Source organism: Pyxicephalus adspersus, chromosome 4 (genome assembly GCF_032062135.1).
Source record: "Pyxicephalus adspersus chromosome 4, UCB_Pads_2.0, whole genome shotgun sequence".
NCBI classification, from domain to species: domain Eukaryota; kingdom Metazoa; phylum Chordata; class Amphibia; order Anura; family Pyxicephalidae; genus Pyxicephalus; species Pyxicephalus adspersus.
Window position 1 is genome coordinate 67,575,494 of NC_092861.1, and position 19,330 is coordinate 67,594,823.

At 39.6% G+C, this 19,330-nt stretch overlaps 1 long non-coding RNA gene across 3 annotated transcripts in view; it reads right to left on the reverse strand.

Moving 5' to 3' along the window:
* Positions 1 to 16,713, reverse strand: part of LOC140328713 (uncharacterized) — a 47,375-nt gene extending 30,662 nt beyond the window's left edge. For 2 of the 3 annotated variants that reach the window (XR_011920340.1, XR_011920339.1), the window contains exons 1-4: positions 16,642 to 16,713; positions 14,330 to 14,364; positions 1,385 to 1,474; positions 195 to 307 (exon numbers count right to left, since the gene is read on the reverse strand). This is a non-coding gene — a long non-coding RNA (uncharacterized lncRNA). Of the gene's footprint in view, positions 1 to 194; positions 308 to 1,384; positions 1,475 to 14,329; positions 14,365 to 16,380; positions 16,611 to 16,641 lie in introns of those variants that run through there. The other variant, XR_011920341.1, reaches the window with a different exon arrangement.
* Between the last annotated feature and the right edge of the window lie 2,617 nt (positions 16,714 to 19,330).

The following is a 19,330-nucleotide window of genomic DNA, read 5'->3' on the forward strand; positions in this document are numbered from 1 at the left end:
ATTTTTTATATTCATGATATCTACTAGAACCCTATTCGGGCATATTTCTGTAAGTTACAGGTCTACAATTTAAAAAAAAAAAAAATTTCATGAAAACCTGTGACGCTTTTGGAACAGAAATCTAGAAATCAGTGTAACGCTCAGGTGGTTAAAGTGTATGTCCTTACACAAGCATAAATACGTTTCTTAGTCACCTTAATAGAACTATTTCAAGTGTGGGGGAATGCTAATGTATTGCCATGGTTTAAAGACCTATTGTGCCAAAGTAATCACTTGCAGCTTCTTCAATCCCAGGAGGGCTTCACTGCTGAAAAACAACAACAGGTAGAAATTAAAGAAAAGGTACTTTAGAGAGATGGGAAGGGGTAAGGGTTGTATTTAATCAAAGATCAGCTCTTTTGTTATGTTATATTTCATAATATAAGACAAGCAGGCAAATATAAGGCTTTAAAGGCTGTTAATGTACAAAACAAATAGTAGCAGGTCATTTGTAGATCATTGGAGGAGCAAAGAGTGGCTAAGGATGTATTTGTATACCAGGTCAGAAAGGTAACTGGGACAAAAGCTGCGGAGAGACGCACAGGAGCCCAAGTTTGATTCTGAGATGAAATGGAAGCCAGTGAAGAGAACCAAGAAGACGAAGATGAGGAGTGGTCAAGTGAGAATTATTAAGCATGAAGGCAACCAACATGTAAAGGCAAGAATCTGATAAATAAATGAAGGAGGGACTGCATGACTGGGGGAAAAATACTAAGATATGCAAGATTGGAGTTGAGCTTTTAAATAAAATGAATGCATATTAAAGAATTAAAGTCAAGATTTCCCTTCTACCACACACTTATTTTAAAAGGGGATTCTGTTCCTAGAAGTACTAGAAATGGTTTAACTGACATAATCAGTTCCCCATTCTGTAGATAAAGTTACTTTAATGTAGAAAAGAAAAGAAAAAAAAAAGAAAACTAGCTTCCAGTTACTTTAAACAAACCAGAAAGATAATTTTACAGAAAAGCAGAGTATACTAAGCATGCAGTTTTAGCACTGTAAAATCAGGGCTAATTGTGTTATTCAAGTTACCTTGACTTGAAACAAAAGGCAGGTAAGATGGTTATATGGGTATTAAAGAGAGTGTGAAGCTTGCCAAGGAACAGAACTGTAAAAAAAAAAAAAAAAAAAAAAAAAAAAAAAAAAAAAAAAAACACCCCAAACAAAAAAAAGACAAAATAGAAGTCAATAGTACAGATCTTAATCTGTATGTCAAATTTCTTTGCACAGTCTACTTCAATTAACAGATGCAAACATCGTAATATATTGCTACAACTAGGCACAAAGCAGTTTTTACAGCAAGAAGTCTCAAACAATGAGGCAGCAAGTGTAATATACTTACTTTCAACAGTGCTTTTGGAAACAGGTCCTCAAGTTCTGTTCATAAAGGGAGATTCCACTATAGAAATGAGGTGATCAATGCAGCAGTTTTCTACAAAATAAATGGGAGTGAAAATAGGATTAAAAAAAAAAAAAATAGAAAGTGTAGGATTCTTAAACCAGAGGATTTAAAAGAGTGTCCATATCTGAATATAATGATCATACAACCAATTTGAAAAGCAGAATATTTCTACTCTATCCAAATACCTACAAACTTTTTTGAATGATCCTCCTAGAGAGCTGGAAAACTAGATCCTAGCCTCTTATCCACACAAAATCACTCAGACTCATAGACTGGACATGTTACTTCATAAGAGAGGAATCTTAGAAGCATGACATATGCAGCAGCTTAACATAGGGCTTAAATGTAACACAATACAGCATTAAATAAGTACCATCCATTTCACCACATTTTCCAGACTATGAACAGCATCTCACTTAGTCATATGGGTAACAACTATCTCAAAGTTTTATTTAATAGACTAAAAAGCAATGGGTTTATTTCAAATTAAACACCAGGTGATTGGGGACCAATGTGGTGCAGAGACACATCTGTTGACACAGATGCCACACTTTTTGGAAAGGCAGAGAAACTAAACTGTGCCTAGTACAGACACTGAAACCCAATTTATTAAGGCAAAGTGTAGTGACAGTATGCACAAATACATAATACCAAAGCACACAGATTTATTTTGTGTAAGGTTACTATATCCAAAGTGCTATCCGGAGCGCTAATGCTCTACTGTACCAGTACTGTACTGCCAGGCTACTGCAGGTAATCTGTGCACTAGTTAGTACACCCTTGTTCTCATACCCCATACTACCTTCCTCAAACATACTACACAATTTACTATGTTTATAGTGTATGAAAGTCTTCGTTCTCACCAACCTCTTCTTTAGGCCTAGGGCTACACTGGCTACTGAGAGGTTTACATAATGATTGGCAGTCATTAAGGGCACACATTCTGTATACTACATGTGCTAACAAGCAGTTAAATACCTCTATTAGATCATTAAGCCCTAACGTAGAATTTCAAAACATATTAGTTGAAGTCTAAATCACACAAAATAAATTTAAAAAGTAAATATTTTCCTGAGCACTGGTTGCAAAGCAGCATAAATATGCAGGACAAGTATTGTCAGTTCTGTTCATTCACAGGCAATAGCAGACAGTCCCACCCAGCAATTATATCTTGCAAAATCACACTTTCAGCATCCACCCCAGGTTAATTCAACTAAATTTCAGAAGTTCAATCATGACTGGCTGTCTAAAGGAAGACACAAAACCACAACCACCAGATGTCAGGAAGGGGGAGCAAAGTTTTGGGAAAAAGGGGAGAAGTGCTCCAATTATAAAGTGCTCTGAGGGAAGATTTGCACTCACATCCCATCTATGTACAACACAGGGAGGAAGGCAGAGGACAAAGGTAGCACAAACTGCAGAATAAACATTGTTTTGGTGCATTACCATGACCGATTGTCATGTGAACACTATTTTCAAAGAATTCCTGTTGACTGTAACAATGAACATCTAGTATTGACAATGAAAATATTACAAAATAAAAGGTTTTACTTCCAGCAAAATTTCCGAAGTCTGTGGCAGTTGGCAGCTGCAAACATCCGACTGAAAGCCCATCATATTTTTTACAGCTTCCAGTCGAGGATGTTTACAGTCACATACTGTCAACAGCAAAGAGCTGTAAGACTATTCCCATAGATAAAAGTGAGAAGGATTAATGTAAAACTGTACATATAAAACAAAAAACACACCATGCATTTAATGACCCCCCCCCCCCCCCCTTTTAACTGCAACCAAAACAAGTAGCTGCATTTGCAGAATCGTCAGCATCTCCTGTTCAGCAACACTCCGGGGCAGAGCTATGTACCAATCCATCCTCCAAGAGAGCAGAGATCTAGTCAATCTACCAGGACCAAGCTGTGTGGTTTAGCTGAGGAAAAGGTTACCAGGCTGGCTTTTTTTGGGTTACAGAATAGTGTAGATCTCAGGACTGGGTTTAGTCTAGGGTTTAGTTTAATCTCAGGACTAAGTTTAGTGGCTAATCTACCCAGAGTTGTGGTTTAGGGTCAATATTAAAGACCAGGTAAAAGGTTGCCAGACTAAATAATGTAACCCCTTTCAACAAGGTGGGGTGGGTATTTGCTGCCCTCTAGTAAAGGGAACAAACATTGGCTAATATGAAATAAAACAAGAAAATCTTGAACCTTAAAGTTTAATGTTACAAGAGTGTGAAAGAAAAAGCAGACGTTATCAGAGCAGAGCAACTCAACATTCCTGACATTCCTTGCACTTGGTATCAATAGAAAGCTTCATCCAGAAAGACTATTCGGCAAATCAAATACTAAACATTTTATGCTATTTACCATTTAAACTATGAGTCATTTATTCATTGAGGGGTCTAAAAAAAACACATGCACATATATAACATACATGCGCACACAAGCCAGATTCTACACTAGCACACCAGCTGTAAGAATTGTGATATTTTTATTTGCCATTAACACACAAAAAAAAAAAAATCCACACAAAAAGCAGAACACGGCTAAACTAATATCACTCTGCTCTTCATCTGTACAATACTTCCTCTGAAGTGCATGCGATTGGCTTCTTGTGCTGCTTTATCCCTTCCCAGTCTGAACAAAAACAGCAAAAGGCTGGTAAATTTGGAAAAGAAAATTGTGAAATAAAACTTCTATTAGCTTGGAGCTCAGATTTATTGTGAGCAGACATAGCTTCTGTTTTTCCATGTTTTTTGACACAATCTTTTCTAGAGGCTTATAAAGGTTGTCTAAAATAGAATGTTTTCTGGGGGCTACAGTACTAAGATTTCATACTTATTTGTGCCAGGGCAGATTTTGTAAAAATGTATTAAAAAAAAAAAAAAAAGCCACTAAGGTATACAGAGAATGATCACTTATTGCTAAAGTCTTGTTCTCTAATTTTTGAAGCTGATCTATTAAAAAAGAAAAAAAATGGTTTTAATGAGCAGCCAAGAGTCATACTATGCAATTAGGAAATAATGCTAAAACTCTGCTTGACATGACTAGTCATGTATTCAGACTTGGAAAACCAAAGAAACTAACAAATTCTGCAGCCAAAAACCAACAACTGTTAACATTAACATTTGAAATACCAGTTATGATGTTCCCTAGTTTATTGGCAGGGCTTTAAATCGATAAAACCCATACCAATGGTTTTTTGGAGCGGCCAATAAAATGAGAATTAGACACCTAGAATCAGTCTAATTGGTGTCAGGCCACGGGCAGCATGGTGGCTCAGAGGTAGCACTCTTTCCTTTGCAGCGCTAGGTCCCAGGTTCAAATCTCGGCCAGGACACCATCTGCAGGTTCTCCTCATGTTTGCATGGGTTTCCTCCCACATTTCAAAAACATGCACCTTAGACTGTATTTAAGACATAGGACTATGGTAGGGACATTAGATTGTGAGCTCCTTTGAGGGACAGTTGTGACATGACTATGTACAGTGCTGAATAATATGATGGTGCTATATAAACACTGTAACAGAATAATAATGCTAAATCTGTGCCCTCAGTCACTGACATACAGATGTGAGACCCCACAACTGATTGATATATATATATATATATATAAATCTCAATCTGTGTTCTCTTTAGCTGGGCACTCCACCCAGCACTTTTCAGTAACCACCCGGCTGTTTTTATGTGGCTACTGAAGAGTTGGGTCACAATACAGGGGATGCCACCCGCCTACAATTTCTGCCCACCCGGCTCAAAAAAATTCCTGGGTTGAGCACTGATATATATATATTTTTTTATTATATGGGTGGGTGACTGTAGAGGCCCATTTACTGAAAGGACAATTTGTTTAGCTATTTTAGTGAATTTGTCATGCCACTTGATCACGTTATATAAATATTTTACCGAAAACTATTAGGCAACCCTGATGTTCAGAACCAGCATATGCATCAATACATCACCAATAAATACTGGCAGCTTCTTTACATTAGATGTATGGATTATATTTATTATACAGTATTCATGTAGCAATATCATATTATGCAGTGCTTTACATTTAAATAGGATTAGACTGGACTATAGAGAATGACAGATACACAACATCATGAGACTAATCTTTAGTAGAAGTACATTCTTAGGAACATTACTGGTATTTAAATAGCAAGAAAACTGGTCAGAGCATCTTTAGAGACAGCAAGGCTTGTAGGTGCGTTTCATGTATGCATTGGCTAGATTCTACCAAAAGTGGTCTAACAAGAAGACAAGCAGTGAATACCTAAATCTCATTTGTGCATAACCTGCAGAACACACATCACAACTTGCTGCATAGCCAAGTCAGAATGCAAATACTGTCCCCTTACCATAAACATTAGAAGGTGGCCTGATAACACATTTTCTTTTAAACCATAAGGATTGGTAGGCATCTATTTTTTTGGAGCCAGTGGAGACCATGCCTGGTGCCAGATACCACAGGACACCTGACAGTCTAAGTGCTAATGTTGGGAATTAATGTGTGCACAGAAAAACTATAATCAAATAGCCATATTACAAGAATCGTATAAAAAAAAAAAACCCCACACACACGGAAAGTTTACTTCCACAAGAGTCAAAGAATTTAGCCTTGTGTATATTTGCCTTAAAACTTGTAAAGCACAAACTATGTTAACCACTACACAAGGAATTTGAAAAATGTTCCCATCTAGGTAAAACATTAACTTGCAGAGCAATGCAATGAACCTAGCACTAAGTAAACACTGCATACATTAAAGTTTCAAAATGGCACATATTCATAAAGGAATGATATCTGCTCAGTAATCCCTTGCAGTGCTCTTTGGAGAGGTAGAATTTAATAAAAAAAAATGCCATATTAAAATATTTAAAGTTATATATGGCCCAGATTAAAGTTTAGCTTTGCCATTGATGTAGAAGGACAAAAGTAATGGCATAAACTAGATCCACCAGATGTCTCTTTAGCGGGACTTGGAATCTGCTAACCTGGAGGACATTGTGTCAATTTCCGTGCAGAAAAAGATATCAACCAGATAACTCTCAAAGAACAGCCATCATCCATACATGGGATGGGAGCTGCCAGTGTGAAAAATGCTTTCAGAAACAGCTAGCACTTTTGGTTTTAGCAGCCCCCCCAAACACAATACATGCCATTCTTCATATAGCTGGTCACAAGCTCAGGCTCCATGTCACTGAGGCTTTGTGCAGAGACTTAATATATTCTCTCAATTAACCTAAGGGCACCTAGAGTGGAAATGTATCTTCCTTTTTTCAAATCAACCATATTGCACTGATTCAGGTGCATGCATGTCACTGTAGGATTGGAACAAACCTTCGGAGTATTCCGTTCGTTCCCACAAGTGTTTAACCCAGAAATTTTTTTAAGCTGGTTGGGAATTGTAGGAGAGCAACAGCCCCTGTATAGTGACCCAATCCTTCAGTAACCACCCAAAAACAGCCGGGGGTGGTTGCTGAAAAGTGCCAGGTGGTGCGCCCAGCAAAAAGGGGCTAGGAGAACACTGTAATTCTATCCAGATTCCAGTGTCCACATTTGGTCTACAGTAACTACTGGACAGGTGGAAGAATATTAGGTAAAATGCATAACCACCGTTTATTACCACGTCACACTCATGGATTATATCAAACAAATTGCTAAAGTTGAAAGCTTAAAATAAATTGTATAAACCATTTAATAATGGAATAAAGGCAGCAGGCTTTATATAATATTTTCAAATATTGATTTGACCTTTGAGCTCTCTTTTCTATAGATCTATCAGAATAAACAGAGGACATTCTATTAGAACATTTTTGTGACTTGTTCCAGAACCAAAACTGGAGGGAGAGAAGTAGAGGTTATGAGAAATCTCAAGCATCAGATTGTTTGTGGAAGTTTCATTGCCTAGCGATGGTGGTTGGTAGGCAGGTCTCAAGTTCCAGAAAGTGATAAAACTGGTTTGTGTGTAATTAGGGTAACAAATGTACTTGGCAGTGCTAGCTGTTTTATTAAACAAAGTAATTAACCCCTTCAGTTAGTGTGTGTGCTGGGGGGGGGGGGGGCCCTTTTTTTTTTTTTAAATTGGGAAAAAGAGGCCAGTAAGTGGTTAAACAAGGTGACACTGAATGCTGGGTTGCCATGGAACAACTTGTAACCTTTGAAAACTTTAAGATCACCAACTTGTACAAGAACAGAAAAAAATCCCACCAGAACAGGAGGGAAAATCCAGCACAACTACCCTCCAGTATCTACAGTACTTCCCTACTGGTACAGTCACACCCTTCCAGACAATTAATGACAGGAAAGGATCCAGATTCAACATTTTGCAACTAGACCGCTTCAGGCAGGAGTAAAAGTTGCTTCACTTCTTTCTCATTTAGCAGTAGTTATGCATCTCATTTAATATTCAGAGCACAGGGAGTAAAAAAAAAAAAAAAAAGCATTAAATCTTTTCCTGCTTATGTATGATTAACTAAATGAACTTTGAAAGGTCAATTTCATGCCAGCAGTTAAATACAAGAAAAAAAAAAAAAAAAAAAAAAGGTTAATTTCTCTCTGGGAGAACTTAGAACATTTTTCTACTAGCCTTCCACTACTAGAAGTACAAAGAAAGTAAAAAGAACAAGGGGTAGACAGCAATTGTATACATTACAGCTGAACTCAGGAGAGATATGGAGGCCACAAGTTAATGCAGCTCAAATATCATTACCCTTTAATTTTAGTGCAAGTTATAATTTTGCAAGTTTTACTTGACCAATTTATAAAATGTATATCTGGAGCTGTACCTTAACCTATGGCAAATCCAATCCCAACTCTTTGGGAATTACAATAAAATACTGGGCTATGTGTTCTGCCTACCAGGGTTATTGTGGGCATTTCAGGTTGGAAGACAGTCAGGAGCCACATTTGCTCCCATGCACATATAAGAAAGATTTAACATTAAAAACATGTTCTAAAAGTTAGCTTCTTTATTGTAGAAGAAACTTCACCATAAATATATTTCCCTAATTAGTAGCACTGACATTTGCAACAGAGAGGGGGGAAGTGCATACTTCATTGCTGAAGAGAGCATCTTGATAGTATATTGTAGGGTATTTTATATACACAATAAGGAATATTTTTTTTTTTTTTTTTTTTTTTTACACCAGTATTGCAGCTCACCAATGCTCATCTTTTGAGCTGGTCTGGCAGTTTCCTCTGCTCTAACCTTTTTCACCACTAGATGTCCCCCTCACAGAGAAAGTAAAGGGGGAAGTTGGGTGGCGACTGGTGAGCAGGGCACTTTGTGTTCTCTGCATTACTGTAAAGCACAAAGTTACCACAACAAAACTATTCTGCTGTCATTCATTTCAATTTAAAAAGCCACCCCCCACTGGCAATTTTAATAGGCTGCCTTCGTAAAATACACATGATCGCCCATGCATCAACAAACTACATAAAACAAAATGGGCCCTTATTTATTACAGATATAGAAAAATCAGTTTTACACAAACATTTGGTATGAAAGGTGTCCTGTAGTACTTGGGTTAATTAAGGTAACAGGTCAGTTAAAAAAAAAAAAAAAAGTCCACATCATGTTTGCCTGTTGGTACTAGTTTTGATAAATATAAAGCTACTGGAAGCAGAGAAAAAAAACCCACTTTTAAAAAACAGGCACTCATCCAGTTTAAATGGTTTATAAAATTAAGAAATCCTTTTACTCTTGGTAATCCACAGATTAGAACATTAGATTAAGCACAGTGTGAAGAGGAGTGCATTACATTTCTCAGATTATTTTCAGACAGTGATGTCTACGATATGCCAAAATAGTGAACTTTGATCACAATGAGAGTTGGCATGAAACCTAAACATTCACCTGACAAGCAGCAGAACCAAATCTGACATATAGCAGTGCCTGTTCATGCTGAATTCTGGATGTACTACAGACATAACTGAGCTGGTTAATAAGAAATTTCCACTCTACTTCCAAGCATGTGTGTTATTCAAGGACAAGCAGAGGTCAACACAATGTTGCCATAACAAGCAGACCAACACATCCATCACAATCACCACCAAGCAACAAACTCATGTTCAACAATGTACTGTATAAGGTGTAAACTAAATACAGTCTAAACTACCAGTTTTTATCTATTAAGGTTAACCAGTCTGTTTACAGTAGTATTTTAATGGTCCCAGGGACTTCTGTTCAAGATAGAGGAAAGGGTAGCAATGTCAATCCCCAATGAAGCAAAAATCATACTGTTTTATGTTTGTAATCAATCGCCAAGGAGGATAGCAGTGGAATGTGTGTTTACTGACCACACAGGGAGAAATAACCCCAAATATGCAATTCTTAATGTTAGAAATCTATTTCACAGTCATTCGTGTACCCATAAGGGGAAGTTAGCTTTTCATCTCTCACCTTTCATTCTGACCTAAAGTAAGACGACAGTCTCTTTACTGCAGAAAAGAGGAGACGCTGCTCATTTCAAAAACAAAGGCTAGATTTCAATTTAGGAATAAATGACATCCTACAGATTTGATCTGTTGACCAGTACTACAATAATCTATCGGTATGCATACTACATACCATCTGAATTTTCCTGCGGTCTACATGCAGTCAATCTTTCCCCAGGTCTTATTCTACATGGAGGCAGCCATGTTGGTAAGAGACAGGGTTTTTGCTTTCTTGTGTCATATCTTTCAGCAAGGTAAATAAAGCAGCACAGCAATGACATCAAAGCTCACTCCACATATACCAACACCAGCAAACAGAGGCAGATGTGCCTTAAGACCTTGACCTTAAAATATATTACTAGAAGGCTCAAGGACTTCTAGGCACTCACCTAGAATACAAAGGTAATGGGTTTTTTTTTCAGGTGGATTTCAAAGTAAACAGGCTCAATTTTCAGGGTACTGCTAAGGTATAATTACCATGAATTGGCACAGCCCAGGTTTAAGATAAGGCAGGACTTTCATACTGCTATTTGAGAGTGATTGTATATGCATTACTATAAACCAATAAACTAGACAACCAGTTCAAAGCTTTTCCAAAATGGCAAATTTTGGTCACGGACGGATCAATAATGATTAGGCAACAGGGCCAAGGTTGCCAGAACCCAAAGGCAGGCTGGCGGAGGAGGTGCAACTTAATATACCTGCTGCCAACAGCTTAATGATAGCTGCACAGGACATGTTCAGAGATCTTGTCCATGCCTTAAAGAGTTAGCACTAACAAGATCTGGTAATGGTTTCAATCCTCTGGATAGTCTGTGTAGGTCAGCAATCAAATTGCAATACCAGATATGACACCTAGGCGATACTGCACATTTCCAGACATAGAAGACTTGCATAAGGAAGGGCACACTTAGGTCTGTCCATGGAATTTTATCCTGAAGAGGTGAAAATTTCTTTTACACAGATTTCACTTATAATTTTCCTTTAGTTATAGAAAGGAAGATTGGATAAACCAGCACGTAAACTGCAATCTGGGGGGAAAGCTGCTATTACCCATCACTTTTGATGCTATAAGAGAAAAGGCATATCCGTCAGTAGCTTTCAGCAATAAACCAGCATTGCTTGCATACAATTCATACAGAATGCACATTGACAGATCAGCATATTATGAGGCCTTATGAAGAAAGATATCATGGCAATTTCGGGTACAACTTGTAGTAAAACACACACTTATAAAACATTGAATTGATATACAACTAACAAATTAGGTTTATATATATATATATATATATATATATATATATATATATATATATATATATATATATATATATATATATATCTGCCTCAAGTTTGGCTTTAGGCTGCCTGCTCGTCTTCAGGCTTTAGCTGATATTAGGATGGAAAAGAAACTAATTTTAGCAAAACACATCCTGTCGTCAGTCAAACATCTGGATTGTCTTTGGAGGAGAGGTCAAAGAAAGATTTATCTTGGGAATAAATAACCCATTCTTTTCTCCAACCAGTTTATCTCTGCAATTCTATATATTTCTTTTTATTCTTAGATGTTCCCTGGGAAATCATTCAAATTTACACTAAAAACATTGATGCCACTACAGTCATTGCTAATATCATTAAAATACAAAAGTTTTTACACTCTGGGACAAAAAGATCCAGCATCTTGATTAATCAGAAACAAACAACCAATATAAGCAATATCTTATTGGCAAATGTTCATTGGCTGATCGTTGTCTTCTCAAATTTCTGTGACATTAATTGCAAACACCTTAATATATTACAACATCCTAATCAACGAGATTCCTATAAATCCAATTCTTGATAAAAAGTAAAAAGAATAAGTGTACTTTCTTATGACTCTACAAACAAAAAAATGTCTCTGGACCTGCGATGGGCGGGCTCTGGCATTATGACATCACTTTGGGGGAGGAGTTTCTTTCGCTTTGAGTGATGCTTCTCCCCGCCCATGCACGGTCCAGAGTCCGCACATTTAGTGGTCCGTAGGTCCGAAAAGGTTGGCGACCACTGTTGTAAACTTACTGGCTGCTGTTGTAGTTCTCCTTTGAGTACACGCCGACAACTAGAAGCATTTACAGGACTAACCATTTAGCAACCATCTGCTGACATTACCTCCAACCTAAATCTCAGATAGCAGGATCACCAAAAGCTATTAAGGGAGTGAGATTGTCCTTGCTGTCCATTCATCAGTATTTAGCTGCCTGTTCCCATTCCGTAAAGTTATCATACCCACATTCTCTTACAGGTCCTACCTTCTCCACAGCCAGCAAGAACCCCCATATCAAGCATAGTATAGGGTGAGCATGCAACTCCCATGAATAAATGAACAATGAAGCCAATCACCAAGCCTGGGTATAATCGTATGATTGTGCCCCAGAGGAACCATGATGTCTCTTGCTCAAACTAATTATTAGCTGGGGAGAGGAAGAATTTGCAAGGGTGCACAGATAAAAAGTCACAAAGTGATTCGAGGGGGTGCTGAGAAATTCCTAACTTTGCCCTCTTGCAGATGAAATGAAAAATGAGTGTGGGGGCATATGACAGCCTTATATCTTTGTATGTAATTGTGCCAATATCAGGTCTGTGAGATTGCCAAAACTGTTTCTTTTAGTGAGAAGCTGTGATGGCAGGGGCACAAGCAAGTTTCACATCGTTGCCGTTACAGGCCGTCATGAAGTTTTTGTGTCTCCAGGGAAAGTCAGCAAAGGACATTCACAACGAGAGGTCACAAACACTGGGGGAGAAGTGTTCTTCCTACAGCACTGTCAAAACCTGGATATCCTGTTTCAGAACTGGACATTTCACCATTGAAGATGAGCCCCGTAGTGGGCGCCCCCCAACCTCAATTGACCTGGCAACCTGTCCATGAGCTGATTGAGGACCGGCGAATATCTGCAAAAAAGATAGCCCAGATACTTGACATCTCACAGCAGCGTGTTGGGTTTGTTATCACCACTAACCTAGACATGGGCAAGCTTTCAGTGAAGTGGGTGATGAAACGTTTGAACAGTGATCAGAAGAAGGAACGAGTTGAAACATCCAAAGCTGCACAGGACTTTTTGGCTAGGTCAGTGACTGAGGATGAAACCTGGCTCCACATCTATGATCCTGAAACCAAGAAACAGTCGAAGGAATGGTGCCACAGCAGGTCCCTGCGGCCGAAGAAGTTCTGGACCCAGAAATTAGCCAAAAAAAAGTCATGGCATCCGTTTTCTGTGACAAAGGCAGTATTCTGTTGCTGGACTACCTACCTCAGGGCTCTAGTATCACCAGACAGTATTATGCTAACCTCCTGGACAGCTGAAGGAGGCATTTAAGACGAAACACTGTGGAAATTTGATCAAAGGGATCCTTTTTTTGCACCTGGGCACACGTCCAACATCGTGGCTGCCAAATTGAACACCCTGGGTTTCCAATTGGTCCACCATCCCCCCCCACTCAAATGACCCCTTCGGACTATCATTTGTTCCTGAATTTGAAGAAACACCTGAAGGTGCAACGTTTTGAGGACATCTGTCAAAGATTCTGCATGAGACCTGGTTTGTGGCCCAACCAAAGGACTTTTATTTAAACGGTCCAGAAAAGCTGCAACTATGCTGCACCAAGTACATCAGTCTCAGGGGGGAATATGTTGAATAAATTTGTTATTTCATGGCTCTCTTCTTTATGGGCAAAGCCAGGAACTCCTCAGCAACCCCCTCATAGTAGAGGTGCCCTTCACAAAAACACTGCATGGGCAAGGTGAGGATGTCCTGAAAGTTAAGTACAGCATAATAACCAGACAAGTATTTTCAGGGGGTTCAGCCATTGTTGCCATTTGCGACCCCTATTTAATGTACAGTACCACATATTATGCCATATATATATATAAATCCTGTTTTTATTATTAATAGCCAAACTTATTCAATACAAAAAAAAATCTAATATAAAATATTTACACTATTTAAAGAGAAAAAAGTCAGAGCATTTAATTAATTACCAGTCTTACCAAATCAAGCCATTTTATAAGTCCCATTTAGGAAACTTTTTGTGTTAAAGGAAAAAAGCTGTTTTAGCACAGTTCATGCTAAAAGACTGCGCTGCAAAACCTTGATTACCATAGAAATACAAGTGGACAAGCTAGAGAATGTAACAGAAAATTACTGATTTCTATCTACAAATTATACCACACTGGACACTGCCGACATTGCAGTCACAAGGTCAGGCCACACAAAATGCAAAACCCAGCTCGAAATTCCAAGTCATATTAATGCTTGCTAGCTTTTTATGTATTTCAGAAATAGAAGTGATGAATAACAGCCTGGTACCCCAACAATAAATTGCTTCAAAGACAAACCCACTAAAGAAAACACATTTTCATTTCATTGGATAGAGTTTAGAACACAAATTTTTAGCTTGTGAAAGAAGAACAAATTACCTGAATGTGAAGGCTGATAAGCCACTTTCTTGGTCCTAGAAGACATTGAAAACAATGAAAAACAAACTGGCCATCCTCAAGTTATACACATAGCCCATCAGTGCCATAGTCTAAGTCAGTGTTTGCGCTACTGGGTTTTTTTTTTTTTTTTTTTTTTTTATATACACATGGAGTAATGCCTTGAAACAAGCTTCATGTGTAAAGGAAACCCTTCTATATTTACTATATCTACAGCTGTGTGGTGCTCAGTGAGAAGAACATTATCCTGACAGACACATGTTACAGCCGGATCAGATATCTTCTGTATAAAGCTACTGTACAATGTCAGATGCTAGAAGACGACACGCCGGTTATCTCCTAACTAGCACTGGTTGTCCTCTCCATAGTGGAGACTAGACACAGGCAATCAGTGGTGGTTTTTGAGCCTTGTTTAGACAAGCATTGAGTGCCAAAGACAGATCATTTCCCTTTACACAGAAAACCTCATAATATGGCCACAAATTTGCCCCTCTAGCCCAATCAGGACCACCTATAAGTATATTACAGCAGAGGGGGGCTCTGGGGCCAGATATTTCTCTGCCCATCACAGCAAGCTTTTGACCTTAGCAGCACTAAGGTCAGAAGATTTCACATGTCACAGCAGCAATATTTATCAAATGTGCTTTCTGTCTACCCAACCTGGTAAGGATTGAATGGATTGTTTAGCTTGGCCACCAATGCATACTGACCATGTTCCACTAGTTTAAATGGCTGAGACTAGGAGCCACAATGGGAAGTTTTTAAGTTTACTCACTGCTAAAAGCCAAAAGTAGTTAGTTTGAGTAGCCATTGGCTGGAAAGGACAAACTAACTAATCAGTACAAAGGAGAAATCAGTCTGCATGGTTTTACAGTATTCCAATCATGAACTGCTTCTAGATGCGCCTTCATGCTACTAGTGTGGCCTACTCCATAGAGAATAATTGGTTCATAGATATAAAGCTACCCAAAGCCACAGACCCCTATTGCGAAGCCACAGACCCCTATCAATGTTTGCAGCACCCTGGAGCCACCATGAACCTCCCGCTCTTTATTTGTAGACTTGGGATGAACACAATTTTCCACCCAGAGCTAGTCAAGGCCTCTGCTGTCAGAGATCATCTGATGAGATTTGTCTTGCACAAGGCCATGAAGGCCAGATATCAAAGGGAGACCTTACTATTAGATAAATACCATCTGACATGATAAAGTTATGTTCTAGATCTATCCATAAACAAAGTCCGCATGTATTAGCTGTTCTGGCACTGAAGTCTTAATATGCTGACCGGCGTAAATCACCAGCGCAGATTAACAGACGTGTACACGGTCCCTGGCGTCTTCACATAATCCCTATAGACATCCTGCCGGGTCACCAGTGTACTGAAGCATTTCACAGGACCGTCAGATATTATTTATATAATCGGGTCCTATGTCCAGCAGAATCTGAAGGTATGTAGATAGGACGCTGGGGGAAGAAAGAATACTCGGACCTAAGATAAGCAAGCAGGAAAGGCAACGTAAAGCAGCACTGAACTATTTAGTGATTTCTGGTGCATTTGTTCCAACCTCTGGACTGGCTTCCTGATGATGAAAGCTGGGGAATATGTTTGTACAATGTACACGTGCAGTTTCCCCTATCTACACTAGGTGGCGTGTGACAATGACAACAGGGGAGCACATCTGGGAGACAGTAGTCACCCTATGACAAGGATAATCCCCGGGGTTATTACAAAGAAGACATGTTTGTTAAAAGTGAAATATGTTAGTGATTAGGGAAACATATCAGCATGGCACGCAGGGCCCCCCATTGCTGGATGGGCAGGAAGGGGTTACCAGCAACCTGCTATGGGGGAGGGGAAGGCACAGCATGGCACCGGGAGGGCACCAACCCGACACAACGTTTCTTGTCACTTTGTGGTGCCCTTGAGCAGAGATGACAGTCGTGCCCTTCCCACACACAATGCCATTTCCGCTCCCCCTAAGTTGGGCTGGAAAGTTCCCGGTTAGTTTGTGGCACACCGGAAGGTCACTTACCCGGAGGCCGGGAATGGAGGGCGCACACCTCTGGGCTCCAGTCACCGCCTTCCTGTGGGATAACACAAGGCACCCGCTTCCCTCCTCGCCATATTCTTTGTTGGAGTCCCTCACCTCCCTCCCCCTGTAACCCTTCCCTGGCCGCTCGGGCACACGGCACCCCTCCTCCCGGGATTAGCACGGTGCCCTTCGCGGGATTTGCATCGTTTAAGCCCTCCGTGCCCCTCTCCCCCCATAGTGCGGCCGGGCTCCCGCTCTCACCTCCAGCACACGGCCGGATGCCGGGCTCCTCGCTGCCCCATGTGATGTGACCCCACTCCCCCCTCAGCTGCTGTCAATGAATTCCCGAATAACACACCCCCGTCCAATGGGACGGTCTTATGGAGACAAGTAGCCAGTGAGCGGGCTGGGCGGTACCAAGAGTAGCAGAGAGGGGAGGAGATTTCCCAAGCTTTGTCCTACGAAGTCTCACCTTTTCTTCAGAAAGTTGTGGAGGTGCGGCCATCTGTCATAGGGGGAAATCAAAGACAAGTTGGCGAACACACATAACCGTGTGCAGACCCTGACCATGAAGGTCAAAGCTAAAGATTTATGCCATAGGAAGGCCTTAGGTGATGACAGATCGGCCCACCCTAATCACAGATCTATATACAATCGTATGGATTGGGACAATCTCCATGTGAGCGACTAATAATTAGTAGATCGGTGATAAGGACCATTGATTTATTGCCCAGGTGTGCCACGAATTACAGCCCCAGGTGTGTAAAGACACCCACGTGGTGCCTGACACCCATCATCTGCCTGACTTGTTCCAGGTCAGAGCCACATAGAGAGATAAAATTTATTTTCTACCTGAAATGACATCATTTATTATTATTATTATTATTATTATTAATAATAAAAATATATATATTAAACGTATAGTGCCAACATATTACACAGTTACAAATGACAGATACAGACAGCGACAGGAGGAGAGGGCTCACACTTAAAACATTCAGCCTTTGACAACTTCTACATTACAGTCATTTGGCAACATCAATCAGTTTACCATCACAAAACCGTTTGGTGGATACCTGTATATATATAGCCAGGTCTATAGGTTGTGCATGGAGAAGGGTTAATATCTTTGTTGGGTTTAATTTTTGCTGTCTATTTTCAGTTCCTGCCACAAAAATTTAACAAGAAATGCAGGAAAATTCTTAGCCCCTTTCCTGTTTGTGGAGTAAAACCGCATGGTTAGCTGCTCCAAGCACAAAGCAAACTGCTGCTATGCACTCAAGGTTGGCAAACTGCACCCCCAGTAACACATCTGCCCTCAAGATGACAACAAAGCAATCCTCCTAGATTGTAAGCTCTTCGGGGCAGGGTTCTCTCTTCCTCCTGTGTCACTGTCTGTCATTTGCAACCCCTATTTATTGTACAGCGCTGCCTCATATGCGCTATATAAATCCTGTTTAATAAAAATAACCAAAAGGAAAAAAGTAATTTGTTGCTTTTCGGGAACTGTGCTGCATGCACACAATGGATCCCAGTTACTCTCATTCAGGTAGATAGGAGCATGGCTGAGTCTGCTGCAGAACACGTCTGCGGATAACTACAAGCATAGCACGGCTTTTACAAAGTGAGGGGAATTGGTGACAGCTGTAGCTTTCTAGATTTCTGATCACATTCTGCTTTTTATAATATGGTTGTTAAAATCAGGCATGAGTCCTTATCCTTCACAGTTCTCTATACAAAAATAAAATCAGCAGCATGTACACTTTAACACAACCTACCAGTATCCATATAGATCTAATAACCTATACTTTTTAGGGTAGGTTGCCTTTTTATAGATATAGCCTACTAGATTGTAAGCTCTTCGGGGCAGGGTCCTCTCCTCCTGTATCACTGTCTGTATTAGTCTGTTATTTGCAACTCCTATTTAATGTACACCGCTGTGTAATATGTTGGCGCTATATAAATCCTGTTTATTAATAATAATAATAATAATAATAATAATAATATATTGGTTTATCCAATGTCCTCTCAGCACTCTGGCTCTAGATTTTAGACATCTGAGCTGGGCATTTTACTTAAATAGGTAGCAGGGTGTAACAACTGGGCAACATGTCAAACTGGAATGGGCATAAACCAAGAGGACACAGAGTGGATTTGGTTCCTGGTTACCCTAAAAACTGCAGTTTATCTCATCCACTTAAGTATATTTAACAGGATATAATCATCACTGTACATGTTATGCCCTTCCATGGAAGATCCCTGTTCTAAATGTTTTTGCTTCACATTACATATTGGCTAAACATTGCACACTTGAAACATGTACAATGTATACTTTTCTGCACGTGTAGGTGTGAAAACGTCCTGAAGATTGCTGACATTAGCAGCCCAGTCAGTATACTGTACCCTTCCTCCAAGTCATGTGACCTTTTACACCCCTAAGCTACCTGTCAGTATGATTAATGTGCACCTAACTTTACAGTTCTGGTATGTTCCAAGAGAAAGAGGCCTCCTCCAGAAAACAATAACAGAGTGATTCTTCTTTTCAACTCCCATACCTTTACTAGGAGTACCATAGTGTGCTGGGGGTTTGTGGGTCCGCAGGGCCCATATTCTCCAAAGTCAAACTAGGAGTCTATCACCTAAGCATTAACTAAGAACCTGATGAATGAATTGTGTATAAATGCTTTTCTACAGCTGCCCTGATAGTTTTACCTGCACTATAAAACACATAAGGGGCAAATTTAGATCTGTTCAGTTACTTTTGTTCAGTCAAAGTAACACTTTTTTGCATGTTAATATGCATTGTGTTAGGGCAGACCATTCAAATAAATAAGCTGCAAACACACCAGAATAGACCAAAAACTAGGAAAGTGACATTTGTTTCAGCAGAGAGCATCACAATGCACGGTAGTACATTACTGCACAATATGGTGCTCTGTAATGCATGTGC